Source organism: Vicugna pacos, chromosome 20, assembly GCF_048564905.1.
Source record: "Vicugna pacos chromosome 20, VicPac4, whole genome shotgun sequence".
Lineage (NCBI taxonomy): Eukaryota > Metazoa > Chordata > Mammalia > Artiodactyla > Camelidae > Vicugna > Vicugna pacos.
This window is the reverse complement of record NC_133006.1, coordinates 41,643,129-41,661,212: the sequence shown is the minus strand read 5'-3', so window position 1 is coordinate 41,661,212 and position 18,084 is coordinate 41,643,129. Positions and strand designations below refer to the sequence as shown.

Here is an 18,084-nt window from a genome sequence, read left to right as displayed (position 1 = left end):
TCTGATACTTCCGGTCACCAAATGTGAGGGTTTTTCTCCACACTAAGCAACACTTTGAGACACTAGCTGGGCGTCCTAGAACTTAACTCAGTGTTGACACTGTCTACCTGGAGATAGCATGAGGTCCCACAGGGTAAGGGGTCAGTCTCGCAAGTCTATCCCCTGCCTGCAGCCCCTTCCGAAGCCAGTCACAAGCCCACGTTATCGCCTGTGCTTCTGACCAACTGGCCATTGCTCGGAGCTTCCGGTGACTCCCTCCTTGGGTTTCATTAATTTGCTACAGCAGCAAGTTAGTCTCATAGAACTCAGAGAAGCATTTTACTTACTAGATTACTGGTTTGTTATAAAATAATATCACTCAAAAACAGCCAGATGGAAGAGATGCACAGGGCAAGGTATGGAAAAGAGCGTGGAGAGTCCATGCTCTCTCTGAGGACACCATGCATTTGTCAGCCCGGAAGCTCTTCCAGTCTCACGTGGTACATTCCCTGCCCCAGCCCTGGAATCAGCCATGTCTCCTAGATCACGATCTGGAAACCAGCGACGCTCACTGCTGCTGGTTAGGTCACCACTTCCAGGCCTTTTCAGTGGGCAGAACTAGGATATTCACAGATTAAAAGATATACCTCATGAGTTCCTGCTGTCACTTCCTTTTCAAATTCACGGCTCTAGGATGATTATCTCCTCTCTCTTACGTTTGTATCTGTTGGTTCCCAAACCAGGAATCCTGATTCCCAGGGACATGTAGATGAGAGAATTAGCTATCACAAAGTTATTAATTTGATTTTTCCAAAGCACTTTCAGAATAATATCCCCAACACTTTTACCATTAGGATTATGGAAGAAAATTAAAATTAAAAAAGTTTCCGCATATGCTCTGCATCTTTTACAGTTATCCTGCAATCTACATTGTCAGAGAATAGAGACATTTTATACTCTCTCCCTCAGATCTCTCATTTGGCCTCCATTGTACGTTTAAATGTATATTTAATGCTCAGTGCGAGTGTTTAAGGTGTTGCCTCCCAAGGCATTCTGGTTGATTGTAGCTCTTTCTCTAACAGAGTCTAAGGGAGAGCTCATGAGAACAATATTCTTTTAGTTCTTGTGTAATGATGACAATTTGTCTGCTGCTTTTATACTTGAAAATAAGTTGGCTTGTGCACAAAGGCTTTGGCTTGCATTCCCCTCCTTTGGGGACCTTAAATATGTTACTACATTTTCTTCTAAGAAAAAGTATTGTGGTCAGAAAATCCGATGGTGATCGATTTTTTTCCCCTTATGTGTGACTTGGTATTTTAACCTGGATACCTAAATAACTTCTATCTTCTTTAAAGTCTAATAATTTTACTAGAATCTCTCTCGATCTTAATCAGTCTGCATCAGTCTTCCCGGACACGTGAGGTGTCCTGTCAACGTGCAGGGAGTTTCAAATCTCTTTCCATTTCAGGGAGGGCTTCCTGAATGACAGGTTTCAGTGTTTATTCTGCTTTCCTGCCTTGCTTTTTCTTCTGCAGGGACTCCTATTGTTTATTTTTTGCATGTTCTTTACCTGTCTTCTGCATTCCCCGCTTCCTGCCTAATCCAGTGTGCCCTTCTCTTCATTTGTGCATTTTAACTTTTTGATGTTCTGTGTTCATTAAGGCATTACCCATTATGTTTATTTGCTCTTGTGTTTTCCTCCTAATTTGTTTTCATTTCTGAAATGATTTTTCTCTATTTCTAATTCTTTGCTGAGTTTTATCACTTTCTTTCTGAGATTTCTACTCCAGTTGTGTATTTTCCTTTTATGTATATTACCATTTTTTGCTGTCTTTTCGCTCATGTTGAAATATTAGGTTATTCGTTTCTTCTGTCTTCGTGGGATTCTGTCTGGGGGATGTGATTTTGCTTCTTTGTCTCTTTGACCTTGAACACTTTTAATTGATCATTTTTATGTGAAATTAGTTTTCCTGAACTTTTAGAATGAGATGGGCTTCAAGAGAGAGTTCCTGACCCCACAGACCCCCCCTCTTCTATTGATTTTACATAATGTTAAAAAATATGGCAAGTTGTGGGGAGGGTTTAGCTCAAGTGGCAGAGTGCATGCTTAGCATGCACGAGATCCTGGGTTCAGTCCCCAGTACCTCCTCTATAAATAAATAAATAGACCTAATTACCTCCCCTGCCACAAAAATAAATAATTAAAAAAAAAAAACGATGGCAAGTTGCTCCTGATGTTTCCTGGTTCTGTCCCTCGTACCCATGTTGGTCTGTCTTTCTTTTTCCCTGTGTCTCTTGTCCTTGTCCTGTTTGGATTTTGTTTTCAGCTGTTTCTCCTCAGTGTGGGACATGACCTGGGGGCATTTAGTTACTTTGTTTTGAGAGTTCATAGACTATTTCAGCCTCTGCCACCTTCCTTAGGACCCCTGGACTCACCTGCTTCTGGGGTGGGCAGACCCCTGCCAGCCTCACCTCCTGTTCTCCAGTTTGGCTTGCTGAGCTTTTCAGGTGGCTGTGGATGGTTACTTGCAGTTCTTGGGTCCCTCAGATGCCTGTCGCGTCCCTTGGTAGAGGTGCTGATGCCATGCAGATCTTGTAGCTGCCAGAGGTTTGCACCTGCTTGGACTTCTGGACTCTGTGGAACATCTTGTCAACCTGTTGTGTTGTAGATGTTGTCTGTGGGTCTTGGTCTCACCATCCTAGTTTTGTAAATTATTTTTATGGAGGTGTTTTAGGAGGTTAACAAATATGCTGCCAGCACTGCTGCCTTTTCCTCTCCCATTGCCGTTTCCCAAGGTCTTCCCCAGATTTTGGTACTTGACCATCTATTCCTTTTCCATGTATATTTTGAGTAAACACATTTCACCCTTTGCTTTTATTCTGAGAAGCCCTCGACTCCTAGAACCACGTCTTCAGCCCCAACCTCTCCCTGGAGCAGCAGCCCTTTACTTTCTCCTGCCTCTGAGCATCCTCACTTGGATGCCCCAGGAGCACCTCACACTTACATCCCTGTTACTGTCCTTCACACATGCTCTCACACCTGTTCCTCTTTTCTTGGCAAAAGTACTTCTTCAGGGGGAATTTATTTTTCGAACCAATTCAGTGTTGTTGGCAAGAGATTCTCTCATTGTCCCCAAGTATCTGGAATAGAATTTACTTATAATATTGGTCTAGAGACACAAATAAACTTAAGTAAAATAGAATTCTTTTAAGGAATGTGCTTATTTTGTTTTCCTTTCTTTTGACAATGTAATATTTAAAAGCTTTAGAACATATATTTCTTATTATAAAAACAATACAGGCCTATTATAAGAAATTTGGAAAAATACAGAAGTCTCACAATCCCACCACCTAAAGATAATCACTAGTACGTTTTGGATTTTCACCTTAAATTTTAAAAAATTTTGATGCACATTACTTACAGTTTTTGGTGGGCACTTTCCCCACGTCATTTGGTAATCTTGGAAAGCATGGTTTTAAAATGATAGTATAGTATTCTGCTATGCAGATGCGCCATAAGTTATTTTTATATTTTAATTGGCATTTAAGTTGTTTTCCAACCTTCCTACTACTATAAATAGCATTAAAATAAAGATAATTGTGTATGAATTGTCATGATCTCTGATTCTTTTCCTTTAGGATTAATCCCTAGAAGTGAAATTGTTGAGCCAAAGGATGTCCGTATTTTAAGGCTTTTGATACATGCTACTAAATTTTTCTCGAAGAACTGCATACCGATTTTCTAGCGTACCGTCAGCGCATAAAATTCAAAATTTCTTCATGCGGTTGTTAAGGAAAGTTTTTGCCAGTTTGAAAAACCACAGAGGCACTTCACTGCGTTCTGAACGTGGACTGTGTGTGTTACCAGGGTGGTCAGTGCCCTCTCACAGGCGCGTGGCTGGCAGGTAGCATGTCAGCTTGCGTTACTTCCCAGCACGTGGTTGCCGTGAGTGGGAGAAGCTTACTCCTCCCAGGTGTCCACCCGTCACTGCACTTGAAGGACTTCAACTGCAGTGCCTGTCATCGTCAAAATGACTTGTTAAACAGCGTTTTCAATGAGTGCACCTTTCACAGAGTCGGCTTTTTATGTGGATGATTAATATGTTACTTTAAAATAAGATTATTTAAAATTCTGTTAAATAATGAATGGTCATCCCATTCTCCCTCACACCTGCTGGTAGTAAGAACAGCCATAATTCGTTCTGTATTTGCTAAGCACTTTGCAAACAGTGCCTCATTATCACAGCCTCGGGAAGCCAGCGCTGTTTCTGTGTCTTCTGTAACCAAGCGAGCCTCAGACATCCGAGGCATGTTGGCCAAGGTCACGGAGCACTCGGGTGTAAAGCCAGAACTGAAAGTCACCTTAAAGCTGACTGTAAAATCCACCTTTGGAACCATTAGGCTCTGGGGCTTTTCCCTACTCTGTGGTTCGCAACTCTGTTGCACATTAAGACCGTTGGAGAACTTTCAAAAAGTACCGAGGCCACGTCATATAATCCAGACAAATTGGGTCAGACTCCCTGGGGGTGGTGCCCAATCGTTCGGGTGTTACACAGGCTTCCTAGGTAATTGTGACGTGCAGCCAGGTTGAGAGCCTTTGCCAGTTACTAGTAACCAGCGTGGCTGAGGAAATAGTCTTGATTTGTCCAGGTCAAGTCCCCAGTGTTCCCTGCTATTCATATTCCAACCTGTGTTTTCTCCCAACTCAGTTGAGTGTTCTTATTACTTATCCTTCTCCGCCCGGCCACACACACACACACACACACACACACAAACACACACACAGTCTAGTGCAGAATCTCTGTTTATAACAAGCAGTAGTAGAGATGCCAGGCCCAACTTGGGATGCCTTCTCTGGGTGCCAAGGTCAAAGATGGAGCTGAAACATTCATTACTCACCTGAAGGCTGCACTGGATCAAGCCAAGAAAGATGAATTGAAAGGCAGATCTTGGGAGAGCTTGAATCAAGAGATTGGGAGAGAGCCTTCCAACCACAGAAGCAGGACAGAAAAATAATCTGCGGATGAGGCATCCAGGGATGGCCCCAGATGGCCTGGAAGAGGGATTTTTGTAGACCACTGGCCGTAGTGGATATGAGAAGAAAGGGACCTGTCTGTGCAGAGGTCAAAGCCGATTGGCTCACAGATGTGTTTTGTTTGCCTTTCAGTGACATTTCCAAGACACCTCTGCATTGCCTCCCGTCTTCCTGTGGCCCAGCCCACCTGCCAGCACCGTCACAGCCCTTCCTGTGTTTCCTAAGAAAGTGCTAAAATACATCTGGCACTACTCCGGCTGTTAATGAATGTTTGCTGAGACCGTTAGCAGATAACAGAGAGGAATGAAGATATGAAACAGGAAACAGCTCAGAATGCTCCCCCGGCCCCGCCTCTCACCATATTTCGGAAATCCCCTTTCCCAGCCTGGGCCCTTTTTACTTCCTCCTTTGTCCTTTTCCAGTGGGAGTTGAAAGTCATTTAAAATTAGATCATCATCCACATCCCAGGGACTGGCCTTTTCTGTTATTATAACCAGAACTTTGGTTCCCTTTTCCTGGACCTCCCATTGCAGCCAGTACCTGGGGTCTCACCGTTCATAACCAATAACCCTCCAAAGATTTATTTCCCTAAACAGAAGCCCCACTCCCAACTTCCGGGAGCACCCTCACCCTCCCATCTGCACTAGGATGGAGAAAGTAAGTTGCCAAGGGCCCGGAAGACTGAGCCAGCTTCTAGAATGTGTGGTTTGGTTTCTGTGTGCTATGTGCCAAATAGCCTTGCTAAATTCAGCCATTGAGTCTGATAGTTTGTGAATGGTTCTGAATATTTTATGTACACAACCATTATTTTCAAATGAGAGTTTTATCTTTTTAAAATTTAAAAAAAAAGTTATTTATTTATTTATTTATACAGAAATGTTATGCCTTGCGTATTTTTCTGGTCAGATTACAGAGACTAACACCACCAATGCAGAGTTGGAAGGAGTCGTCCGTGTCTGGTTCCGTCTGGAAGTCCTTGGGGAGAGTGTTCAGTATTTCAGCCTTGTGTATAACATTGGTGCAGGTTTTTGGATCTTCCCTTCATTAGACTGAGGAAATCTCCTTCTAGTTCGCTAAGGTTTTTTTTTTTTTTAAATAATGTTATTGTTATGAATGAGTATGAAGTTCAGCAAATAGCTTTTCTGAATCTATTGAGATGATTGTATGTGTGTCCTTTGTTCTGTTAACGTGGTGAATTGCATTGATTGATTTTTGAATGTTAATTCAATCTTGCATTCCTGGGATAAACTGCACTTGCTGGATTTGATTTGTTTCTATTTAGGTTTTGAAGTTTTACATCTTAGGCTGACAGAAATTAGTCTATAATGTTACTTTCTTATAATATATTTGGCAGGTTATGATACCAGGGCCTCATAAAACCAGTTGGGACGTATTCCCTCATTCCCTGTTTTCTAAGGGTTTGCCTTAAGAGAGGTATGAATTCTCTCTTCAATGTGAGGAAGAATTTACCAGTGATGCCTTCTGGGACTAGAGTTTTCTTCGTGGAAAGGTTTTAAATTATGGATTCAATTACTATTTACGGATCTAGGGCTCCTTAAATTTTCTGTTTCTTGTGACAGTTTCACTAAGTTGTGCTTTTTGAGGAATTTGTCCTTTTCGTCTACACTGCCCAATGTATTGGCATAAAATTCTTCATAATATCCTTTTATTACCTTTTTAATACATATTGAATTTTTTAAAAAGTTATTTAAAACAGACTTTGTAGGGGGCAGGTAATTCGGTTGATTTATTTATTTAAATGGAGGTAACGGGGACTGAACCCAGGACCTCCTGCAAGCAAATCACATGCTCTGCCGCTGAGCTGTGACCCCCCCACCCACTGAATCTTGATATTGTCAGTTTATGTTCCCTTTCTTTGTTTTTCTTTTTCTTGGCAAGTCTCACTGGGGTGGGGTGGTGTCAATTTTATCAGTCTTTGCGAAGAACCAGCTTTTGACTTTGTGGGTTTTCTCTCTTTTCAACTGCTTTCTAGTTCATTGCTTAGCTTCTTTTTCGTTTCTAATTGTGGTAGAATTGAGATATAACTTCAGTTTCAGGGGTACAACATCATGATCTGCTGTTTGAATTCATTGTGAAGTGATCACCACAGTGAGCCTAGTTAGCATCCGGCATCATGAATGGTTAAAAAGGTATTTTTTCCTGTGACTTTTAAGATTTACAGTCTAAGCAACTGTGAAGCATGCAATACAGCATTATTACTGTAGCCACCATGCTGTGCATTATAGTTCCATGCCTTACCCGTTTTATGACTGGAAGTTTGTACCTTCTGACTGCCTCTCCCCACTTCTCTCCCCACCTTCGCCTCTGGAAACCACCAGTCTGTTCTCTGTATCTGTGAGCTCTGGTTTTGTTTTTGTGTTTTAGATTCCACATATAAGTGAGATCATACAGTATTGGTTTTTCTCTATCTGACTTGTTTCACTTAGCATAATGCCTTCAAAGTCCTTCCATGTTGTTGCAAATGGCAAGACTTCCTTCCTTTTTATGGCTGAGTAATATTGCACTGTGTGTGTGTGTCTGTGCGCACGCACTCAGACACACACACACACACACACACAGGTATAAAACCACATCATCTTTTCTTCACTTATGCCTCTATCAGTGGACTCGTAGGTTATTTTTTCATAGCTTCTTGATGTGGATATTTTTGATGTTTCAGCCTTTCTTCTTTTCTAGTATGGGCTGTGGCAGGCACAGACAAGCCTTCAAGAAAAAGCCGCCCCCCCCTGCCATCAGCCTCTGGCAGTCACCTCCCTCAGGTCTGCTCCAGTTTCAAGCCAAGGTGATGCTCTTCATGGGGAAATCTTCGGGCGATGTCTGAACCAATCAGGGATAGCTGACCGCTGGTTCTTCTCAGGGCTACCCCCAGCCAGTGATGGAGACAAAGCAGGGGACAACAGCCCAGGCCATGTCCACCCAACTCTTCTAAAGGACAGCCTTTGCTCTGCAGCTCCTTTTGGGATGCAGAGACCTGAGGTCGAATCGGCTTTGTGGTCTGATGTAGGATAACGTCCTGATCTGCAGGAAGGAATGGAGATGTTATTGAAACGTGGCATCCCTGGGGACAAAAGTCAGTGGCCTATAAAGGTGTATGTGTGTAAATATGTCTGTAGACTCGAAAGAAAACAAGAATAAAAGGAGACTGAAGGTGTTCATCCTTCAAAAAAGTTATGATCCCTTGGCCATTTTCTGGGTATCTTCTAATGACCTTACAAAAAATAAACCCACTGATTTCTAGTTTAATTCAATACTTTGTGTGATTTCAGTCCTTCGAAATTTGTTGAGACTTGCTTTATGGTCTAGCGTATAGTCCGTCTTGATCAATGTTCCACACGCTCTTGAAAAGAATCCATAGTCTCTATTTCTTGGATTTTGTGTGCTATGTAAGTCAATTAGGTCAAGGTGGTTAATTATGTTGTTTAAATCTACTGTGTTTTTGCTGACATTTCCACCTTCCTGGTCTATCAGGTACTGAGACAGATGTGTTAAAATCTCCAATTATTCGACACAAATCCCTGCACGTGAATGTTTACAGCAGCTTTATTCATAATTGTCAAAACTTGGACGCAACCAAGATGTCTTTCAGTGGGCGAATGGTAAGTAAACTGTGGTCCAGGCAGAGAATGGGGTAGTACTCAGTGCTAAATATAAATGAACTATGAAGCCATGAAAGACTTGGGGGAAACTTAAATACATTTTACTAAGTGAAAGAAGCCAATCTAAAACGGCTACATACAGTATGATTCCAACTACACGACACTCTGGGAAAGGCAAAAAACTCTGGAGCGGGAAGAAGATCAGTGATTGCCGGGCATTGGAGGGGAGGCAGGATGAAGGGGGAGAACACAGGGGGCCTGGGGGACGGTGGAACTGCTCTGTATGGTGCTCTGTAAATGGTACTTGTCACTACACGTTTGTCCAGACCATAGACTGTGCAGCACCGAGGGTGACCTCTGATGGAGGCAGTGGGCTTTGGGGGATGGTGACGCATCAGTGGCATTGTCAGTTGTAACGGGTGTTCCCCTCCGGTGCGGGACGTTGATGATATGGGAGGCTTTGCTTGTGTGCAGCAGGGGGATATATGAGAAATCCCTTTACTTTGTTTCAGCTTTGCTATAAACCTAAAACTGCTCTAAGAAATAAAGTCTATTTTCAGACAGTCAAAGAAGGGAGAGTTGGCTGGGAAGGAGTTGAAAGGAGCTCTTGTGGGGCAGGTAATTTTTTTTTTTGAGCTAGGTGTGTTTGCTCTGTAAATCCATTAAACTTACGAAAAGTAAATGTGCAGTTGGGATTCAGAGAGAACCCGTTTGTCTTTTTAGCTCTGTGGCTTGCTGTTTTTATCTGCAGCTAAGTATTAGATGCATGTACACGGTGCGTGATTTCTGTGTCGTCCTGTTGAACTGATCCTTTTATCATTATGAAATATTCCTCTTCATCTAGTGATTGACACCTCTTGTCGTAAATGCTACTGTGTCTAACATTAACATGAGCCTCTGCAGCTGCCCTTTAGTGAGGGTCCTCATGGTATATTTTTTCCATCCTTTTACTTCCAAATTTGTAAGCAGCATGTAATTGCATCATGTTCACGTTATTCATTCGTAATTTGAGTACATTGTGATCATTAAATTTGGTCTGTATGATACCAGTTCTTTGACATGCATTGAAGTCTAGCATGTGATAAATGTTCATAGATGCTTCATGTGTGTTTGAATGTAATGTGCTGCCTATTTGGCAAGCATATTTATTGTGCTGTTCTAGAATTCTGTATCTTTGGTTTTTTCCCCTTAATTTACCAAATACTGACAGAAGAGTAAAATCTCCCGGGAGCTGCCACCCCTTATGTCTGCGGCCTCTGACCGTCCTCACTTGGGCACCCTGGGAGCCCCTTACATCCCTGTTATTGCACCTCCTTGTGTCTTCACTCCCGTTTTCTTTCTCAAAAACACCTTAGGGGGGAGGATTTTTTTTTTCTAATGAATTCAGTGTTGTTCGCAAGAGATTCTGCCAATTTTTTTTTCTAATTGATTATTTTATTTTTAAAATTTATTTATTTTTAAATTTTTTAAAATGGACGTACAGTCAGTTACAGTGTGTCAATTTCTGGTGTGCAGCGCAATGTCCCAGCCATGCCTGTACATACATGTATTCATTTTCATATTCATTTCCATTAAAGGTTATTATGAGATATTGAATATAGTTCCCTGTGCTGTACAGAAGAAAAGTTTTTTTAAAAATCCAGTTTTATGTATAGCTCTGCTGGTGTTTTTTAAGCCAGATTTTTAACTGTTTTTCACTGGGGGGCTTTGTCCAGACAACTAAATCATCACTTCAAGGCATTAGCATGCACCTCATTTTCTTGTGGGTTTTTTTTGTGTGAACTACTTATTTTATTAGAAATGTATCTGTGGAGATTCCCTGAGGCCTGGATTGAAGCTGAGGACTTGTCTTCCCCCCTCAGTCCTCTTGGAGGCCTGTCAACCCATGGCCGCCTCGCGGTAAATTTTCCTTCTGAAGTTTTACAGATTCATAGGTAACAGGAACCCAAGTCCACGTAAAGTCCAACCTGTGGTTAATAATTCCCCGGGGAGTACTTTAACTTGACTCCTCCCCGCCCTAAAACTGAGATGGCCGGTTTCGTTGCTGCTCCCCTCTGCTCGGTGGGGCCCCCTGCAGGCAGAGGCCTCTGGAGTCCCCTCTTCTTGTAAGAACCCCTCTTGCCTTCCGCCCTGGCTGCGCTCCAGGCTTTCCCTTCTGCCCCTGTACCTGGGGAAGTCATTAAAACACACAGGAAGCCAGGTTTTGCCAGAATTTTCCAGGCCGGATGCTGGCTTTGGCACTTCCAGAGTTCCTGGTCTCTCTTCACTTTGGAGGTTGACATACTTTTACACAAGCTTAATATTCAAAACAGACTGTAAAAGGTTCCTCCTCCAGGATTTAAAGTGTTCTATCTGGTTGGGTCGCTCGCAGTGGCCAGCCCGCTGCATTGCTGGAAAGAGGTTTCCCACAGTATATGGTTTTCCTTATAAACTTTCTTCTTTGCGTATTTCTCTTAGCTGAGTGTGTTGCAGCTGTAAATATGTAATGATTAAATGCTTTTTTATCATTACTTGGGGATTTTTTTTTCCTGAACAGTTTAAAATTTCTACTTTCAAGTTACTGTCAACTCTCTTTCTCCCTCTTAACCAGGCAATTGAAACATGACCCTCTGAAAAGCTGGGCGGCCAGCCTGGTTGTGAGCAGACAGCAGGATGGCGATGTGGCTAAGTCTTCGGCTGCGTGGTTGCCTCGGGTTCTTTGCCACCAGGTGAGAACATGGAGATCAGAGGTGACTTATTGTCTTATTTACACATAAAACGTAGGGGAAAACCATTTCTACACTTAGCTGGAAATGCTCATAAGAGACATGGTCTCTCAACAAACAGTTGCGGATCTGGGGGTTAGAAATGAGCCCAGAAGGGCTACAGAAAGGCTATTTCAGCCAGTTAACAAAATCCAAGGAAATAACTTGTGTTCGAGTTGGGGAAGGTTGTGTCTCTCCAGATCTGCAGAGCATTAGCTGGGATCGGGCTCAGGAACCGGCTCAGGAAGACACGCATACACCCGTGTACACACATGCACACGCACGCTTGCGTACCTGCACGGACACACACACTGCAAACACACACGCATGACTAAGCACTTAACACAAGTTGGAGAATTCTGGCAAGTGAGTCATTGGATTTTGTTTTTCACTCCAGCCCTTCCTCTTAGATCTGGAGGTAACAGGTGTTCATCAGAAAACATTGGAAAGTCCAGAAAAATCATCCACAATGCTACTTCCTAGTAACAAACAGTGGCGACAGTTGGCACATTTTTTTCTTTGCACGTGTTAAATACAGATCAGCTTGGACAAGCAGTTACACTCAGCCCTGCTTTTCTCTCCCACTTAACACATCTGTATTCTGTATATCCCGTGTTTCTAAATAGTATTTTCATCATGACGATACATTCTTTCATGTGGGTGGTTCACAGTTTCCCCAGTGCTCTCTCATTAGACATCGAAGTTGTTACAGTTTTTCCAATAATAAAATGAGTCACTGCGGTCAGCTCTCCCTGTGTCCTCTGTCTTGGTTGCCTTCAGTTTCGGGTGTCAGTGAAGTCCCTGAAAGGCTTGAGTTCAGTCCTCAGTCTGTTGTGACCCTGACACTCTCCATGGGGTTTCCCACCTCCAGCTTCTACACTCATCCTGGTCACAGCGAGCTTTCCAAAGTGTTTCTCCCAACCTCGTGTGGTGTGTGTTCCCCTCGGGGGCGGGGGGTTCTAGTAAATAAAAAAAATTCCCATCTCATGATATTTCATGTGCTATTTAAACCCACCCCACCCCAGCCCTGGTGTGTATTCACGATTCATTAGTGCCAGTTGGCGCCTTGTGAAGGTGCTGGATTATTCTAGATCTGCAGTGTAGGTGTGCAGTGAAATGTGGCTGGTTCAAAGTGAGATATGATGTAAGGGTAAAAAGCATGCTGAATTTCAAAGACTTAGTCTGAAAAAAAGAATGTGAACTGCATACTTTATGGATAATATTACTGATATTGGGTACATGTTTAAAACGATACTGTTTTGGATACATTGGGTTAAATGAAATATTTTACTGAAGTTAATTTAATGCCATGGTCTGTGTTTTTAGCGTGGCTACTAGAAAACGTGAAATTACATGTGCGGCTTGTGTTTGTGGCTTTTACAGCACTTCTGTCTGAGGCCGGTTTAGAGCGTAGTGTTGGAGCCTGGGGCCCCTCACCAGCCCTCCCTCCCTGGACTCACAGCATGCCCTGCCCTCTGCTCAGGCCTCCGGGGACGCGGATCTGGGCAAGGGAAAGACAGCAGCAGGCCTCTTGCTGTCCCACCCTCTCCCAGCATCCAGCCCACGACGGAGCGCGGATGACAGCACGTGGAGACAGAGGAGGAGCCGTGGATGGGAGGGTGAGCCCGGCGGGCTGGGTACGCTGCTTTGTGGACTGTGGGGTCCATTCTGTGTTCGCCTGGCTGAGTGACAGCTCCTCCCAGGTGGGCAGGCGGACTGGAGGGCTGGCCAGATGCTCTGTGGTCTGGGGCTCTGACTGCAGCTTTGAGCTGTTTCTTTTCATTCCTTCTCCGCCTGATGTCAGTCAGTCCTTCTGCAGAAGCCCCAGGCTCCCCTGTGCCTCTTTGCAGGGATTCGGCGCTGGGACTCTGCAGACCTTCTTGTCACTTCAGCCGCCAGGCAGACGGAAGCAGTGCCTGGCTGAGCTCCCGGCCCTGAGCGCTCGTGGGGAGTGGCGGGACGGGCACTCTGGGTTCGGGGGGCCCGAGGCAACCGAGGCTGTTTCTCTGCATTCTGCAGTTTTCTAGGCCTGTGCGGACACTCAGCCTCCTGCACACCTCAAGGACGTGGGCAGGAAGAGCCGACTTACCGGGTGGTGGCCGGCACGCGGTCTGCTGGGACCTGGCTCAGGGATGGCGCAGGGCCGTGGGCTGGGAGCCAGTCCCTGGGGGTGGCTGCACGGCGCCCCGGTTTCTGCACTGCGAGGTCTGGGACTTCGAGGGCAGCTGAGGTTACCTGCTGCCCTAACCCACTTAGAAAACCGGTCAAGCTCCCATTCAACCAAACGTGCTTCCTGATCTCAGTGTTCTCGCGGGGCACCTCTGTCTGCACAGGGAGGCATCCTTCCTGCCGTGTTCGTTTAGTCTCTTCCTCCGCTGCGCCTTCCCTCCAGGCCCGTGGAGTCTTTCCTGTGGCTTGGTGCCACTTGAGTCTCCTCCAGGTGCGGCTGGAAGGGGCCGGGCAGATGCCCCTCTGGAAGGAGAACTTCCTGTCTGCCTGATTCCTAGGACCTGGAGTCCAGGAAAAGGGTCGGATGTTGGGAATTTCCCACTCGCGTGTATTTCCCACTCACAAACTCCTGAGTGTCCCTTTCCTGTGGACTAGGCGCCAGGCTAGCCCCTGAGAACGCAGGTGAATCAGGTATAAACCCATCCTCGTGGACTTCTACAGCCTATGAAAAGTGGAGTGCCACCAAGATCTGTACACAGGGGAGCTGGGAACTCAGGTGGCTTAGAGCAAACGGGAGCGAGAGAAGGAACTGTGGGTGTTCTGCGGAGGTGAAATTTGAGCTGGCGTGAAGGCTGGGAGTAACTTGACTCTAGACCACAGTTTATCATACTTGGCTGTGCTGACGTCTTGGACCAGACAGTTCTCTCTTGTGGGGACCGCCCTGCACATTGTAGGATGTTTAACAGCCTCCCAGGCTTCTACCCCCGAGGAGCCAGCAGGACCCCATCTGCTGGGACAACCACGAATGTCTCAAGACACGGCCCAATGTCCCCTATAGAGGGAAAAACCATCCTGGCTGAGAACCACGATCATAAAGGAGTAACCAAAAGAATATTCCAGAAAGAATTAAAGATGTGAGCAAAGGCTAGGCCCTGCGTGAACATTTTGCCTGGAGTGAAGGAGACCTTAAGCCCCAAAGAGTGGGGGTTTGGTGTGTGTGTAGCTGTTTTGTTTCATGATGGACCCCAAACACATGGAAGAGGGTCTGGCATACAGTCAAAACTCACCAGTTTTGTTGTGTGGAAAGAATCTAAGATCCTTTTATAGAAGAGGGAGCACTGGGTTGCAGAGTATTGGTTTTATTCTGTAAGTAACAGGGAGACATTTGAATGTTCTGGAGTAAGAGATCGAGGCAACCCAATCTAGATATCAAGAATATTAGTCCAACAGTCATATGTCAGGGAAATTGGGGAAGAGGATGACCCCTGGGATAAAGAAACTACCAAAAGGCTGCTGCAGGAGTCCAGGCGACAGATGCTAGGGGCTGAGCCACAGCTAGCGTGTGGAGAGAGTCAAGAAGTTGTATAGGACCACAAAGATTTGACTGGATAGGAACGGTCTGGGGAAAGGATGGCAACGTATAAAAGCAGGGGACCCAAGAGAACAAAAAGGGAATGTGGGAAATGATTTAATTATTTACATTCTACATTAAAAGAAGAATCAACACAAATCCTTCTCAAACTCTTCCAAAAAGTTGAAGGGAAGGAAATACTTCCAAACTCACTTTATGAGGCCAGCATTACTGGATATTAAAGTCAGTCAAGGCTCACTATGGGAAAAGAAAATTACAAGCCAATATGCCTTACACACATAGGTGCGAAAATCCTCAACAAAATACTAGCAAATCAAATTCAACAGCACATTAAACATACACCATGATTAACTGGGATTTATCCCTGAGATGCGAGGATGGTTCAATATATACAAGTTGATAAGGGTGATACACCACATTAACAGAATAAAGAACAAAAATCTTGTGATCATCTCAACAGACGCATAAAAAGCATCTAAAGCATCTGACAAACTCAAAAACAAAACTCTCAAAAATTAGGTAGAGAAGAAATGTACATTAAAAAGTTCGTATATGAAACGCCCACAATGGTGTGCTCAATGGTGTAAAGCTGAAAGCTGTTCCTTCAAGGTCAGGAATAAGACACGGAGGCCCACTTTTGCCCCTTATATTTAATATAATACCAAGGGTCCTAGCCAGAGCAATTAGGCGGGAAAAAGAAATAAAAGGCGTCCAAATCAGAAAGGAAGAAATAAAATTGTCTGTTTGCAGATGACATGATCGTATATATGCAAAATTCTAAAAGCTTCACCAAAAAACTGTTAGAACTAATACACAAATCCACTAAAGTTACAGAATGCAAAATCAGCATACAAAAATAACTTTCATTTCTTTTTTTTAACATTTTTTATTGATTTATAATCATTTTACAATGTTGTGTCAAATTCCAGTGTAGAGCACAATTTTTCAGTTATACATGAACATACATATATTTATTGTCACATTTTTTTCTCTGTGAGCTACCATAGGATCTTGTATGTATTTCCCTGTGCTATACAGTATAATCATGTTTATCTATTCTACAGTTTTGAAATCCTGTCTATCCCTTCCCACCCTCCGCCCCCTTGGCAACCACAACTTTGTATTCTATGTCTGTGAGTCTGTTTCTGTTTTGTATTTATGCTTTGTTTGTTTGTTTTTGTTTTTTTTTAGAGTCCACATATGAGCGATCTCATATGGCATTTTTCTTTCTCTTTCTGGCTTACTTCCCTTAGAATGACTTTCTCCAGGAGCATCCATGTTGCTGCAAATGGCATTAGGTTGTCGTTTTTTATGGCTAAGTAGTAAAAATAACTTTCATTTCTATACACTAACAACAAACTCTCTGAAAGAGAAATTAAAAAATCAGTCTCATTTACAATAGCAGCAAAGCAATAAAATACTTAGGGATAAATTTAACCAAGAAGGTGAAAGACCGGAACACTGGAAACGGTAAGACATTGATGGAGGAAACTGAGGAAAACACAATTAGATGAAAAGCTAGTCTGTGTTCTTGGTTTAGAAGATAAAGATTCTTAAAATATCCATTCTTCTCAAAGCAATCTACAAATTCAACACAGTCTCTATCAAAATTCCGAAAGCATTTTTTCACAAAATAGAAAAAACAATCCTGAAGTGCTCATGGAACGACAAAAGACCTTGCGTGGCCAAAACAATTTTGAGAAAGAAGAGCAAAACTAGAGGTGTCGCACTTCCTGATTTCAAAGTATACGACAGACCTCTCTGGTGCACAGACCAATGGAACAGACTAGAGAGCCCAGAAAAGCCTCCACTCAGTATGATTAAAATCTTTGACAAAGGCACTAAGAGCAGGCAGCAGGTCAAAGAGAGGCTCTTCAACACGTGGTGCTGGGAGGCTGGACACCCACGTGCAGGAGAATGAAACTGGACCCCTATTTTGCACCACTCCTAAAAATTCACTTGAAATGGATTAAAACTTAAATGTAAATCCTGAAGCTATACAACTTCTAGAAGGAAAAAAAAGCATTGGGGAAAATTTCCTTGACGCTGGTCTTGCCAATGAGTTTTTGGACATGACACCAAAAGTACAGGCAATAAAAGCAAAAATGAACATGTGGAACTACACCAAACTAAACAAACTACTGCACAGCAAAGGAAAGGGAAGGAGGCTCTGAAAGTACCCCCAGAGAACCTTCCAGGGCGAAAGTGTGCTAACAGTTGGTTCAGATCAGCAACCATTGGAGCATCACTTCGGGTACAGAGAAGAGCAACCTCTGGTTCCTCAGATTCAGGCCTCTCCTTCCTTCCGGCCCATTTCCTTCTCCCGCTGCCCCGGGGAGCCTTCACTTCCCCAGCTCTGTGCCTGGGCTCAGGTGGCTCCCCTCCTGAAAGTCCTCCCTCCCCCGTCCCTGCCTCCCAAGTGTTCCCCATCCTCAGATTTAAATGCCAACCTCTCTGGGAAACTGACCCTGGTCACCCTGTGGGTATGCACCGTTCTCCTCTCAACTCCAGCAACGCCTACTGTCTAACGTGCTCTTGAAAATGAGCACATTCTGTCTCGTGAGTCAGCCTGATTTTCAGATGGGCGTTCAGCTTCCTGGAAGGGGTGATACCTCTGGCTTCCGTGCGGCCCTTGGGTCCTAGCAGGCTGCCTGGCACAAAGTAGATCTCTGGACATAGCTGTTGGTTGACTGATTGCAGCGTGCTAATTTTTTTTAAGTTGATGCTTTTTATTTTTTATTGAATTGTAGTCGATTTATAATGTTATGTACAGCAGGGTAATTCATTTATACACACACATATGTATTCTTTTTCATATTCTTTTTCATTAAAGGCTATTACAAGATACTGCATATAGTTCCCTGTGCTGTACAGAAGAAATTTGTTTTTTTTAATATATTTTTATATATAGTGGCTAAGATTTGCAAATCTCAATTCCCAAATTTATCCTTTCCCATCCCCTTGCTCCTGGCAACCATAGGTTTTTATTTTTTATTGGTGAGAAAACTCTCGATCTTATTCTCTTAGCGAGTTTCCAGTACACAGCACAGTGTTGTTATCTGTAGTCGCCACGCTGCGTTAGATGCTGAGAACTTAATTCATCTTGTAACTGGAAGTTTGTCCCCTTAGACCAGCAGCTCCCCATTTCCCCCACCCCCAGCTCCCACT

At 43.8% G+C, this 18,084-nt stretch overlaps 1 long non-coding RNA gene across 10 annotated transcripts in view; it reads left to right on the top strand.

Annotated features, from left to right (window-relative positions):
- The window catches only part of LOC107033044 (uncharacterized), an 81,366-nt gene that overhangs the window by 39,267 nt on the left and 24,015 nt on the right, over positions 1-18,084 (top strand). For 3 of the 10 annotated variants that reach the window (XR_012062481.1, XR_012062478.1, XR_012062475.1), the window contains exons 3-7: positions 5,147-5,671; positions 5,921-6,092; positions 7,712-7,817; positions 8,504-8,631; positions 11,222-11,339. This is a non-coding gene — a long non-coding RNA (uncharacterized lncRNA). Of the gene's footprint in view, positions 1-5,146; positions 5,672-5,920; positions 6,093-7,711; positions 7,818-8,503; positions 8,632-11,221; positions 11,340-11,772; positions 12,117-12,758 lie in introns of those variants that run through there. The other 7 variants (XR_012062479.1, XR_012062477.1, XR_012062473.1 and 4 more) reach the window with 7 other exon arrangements.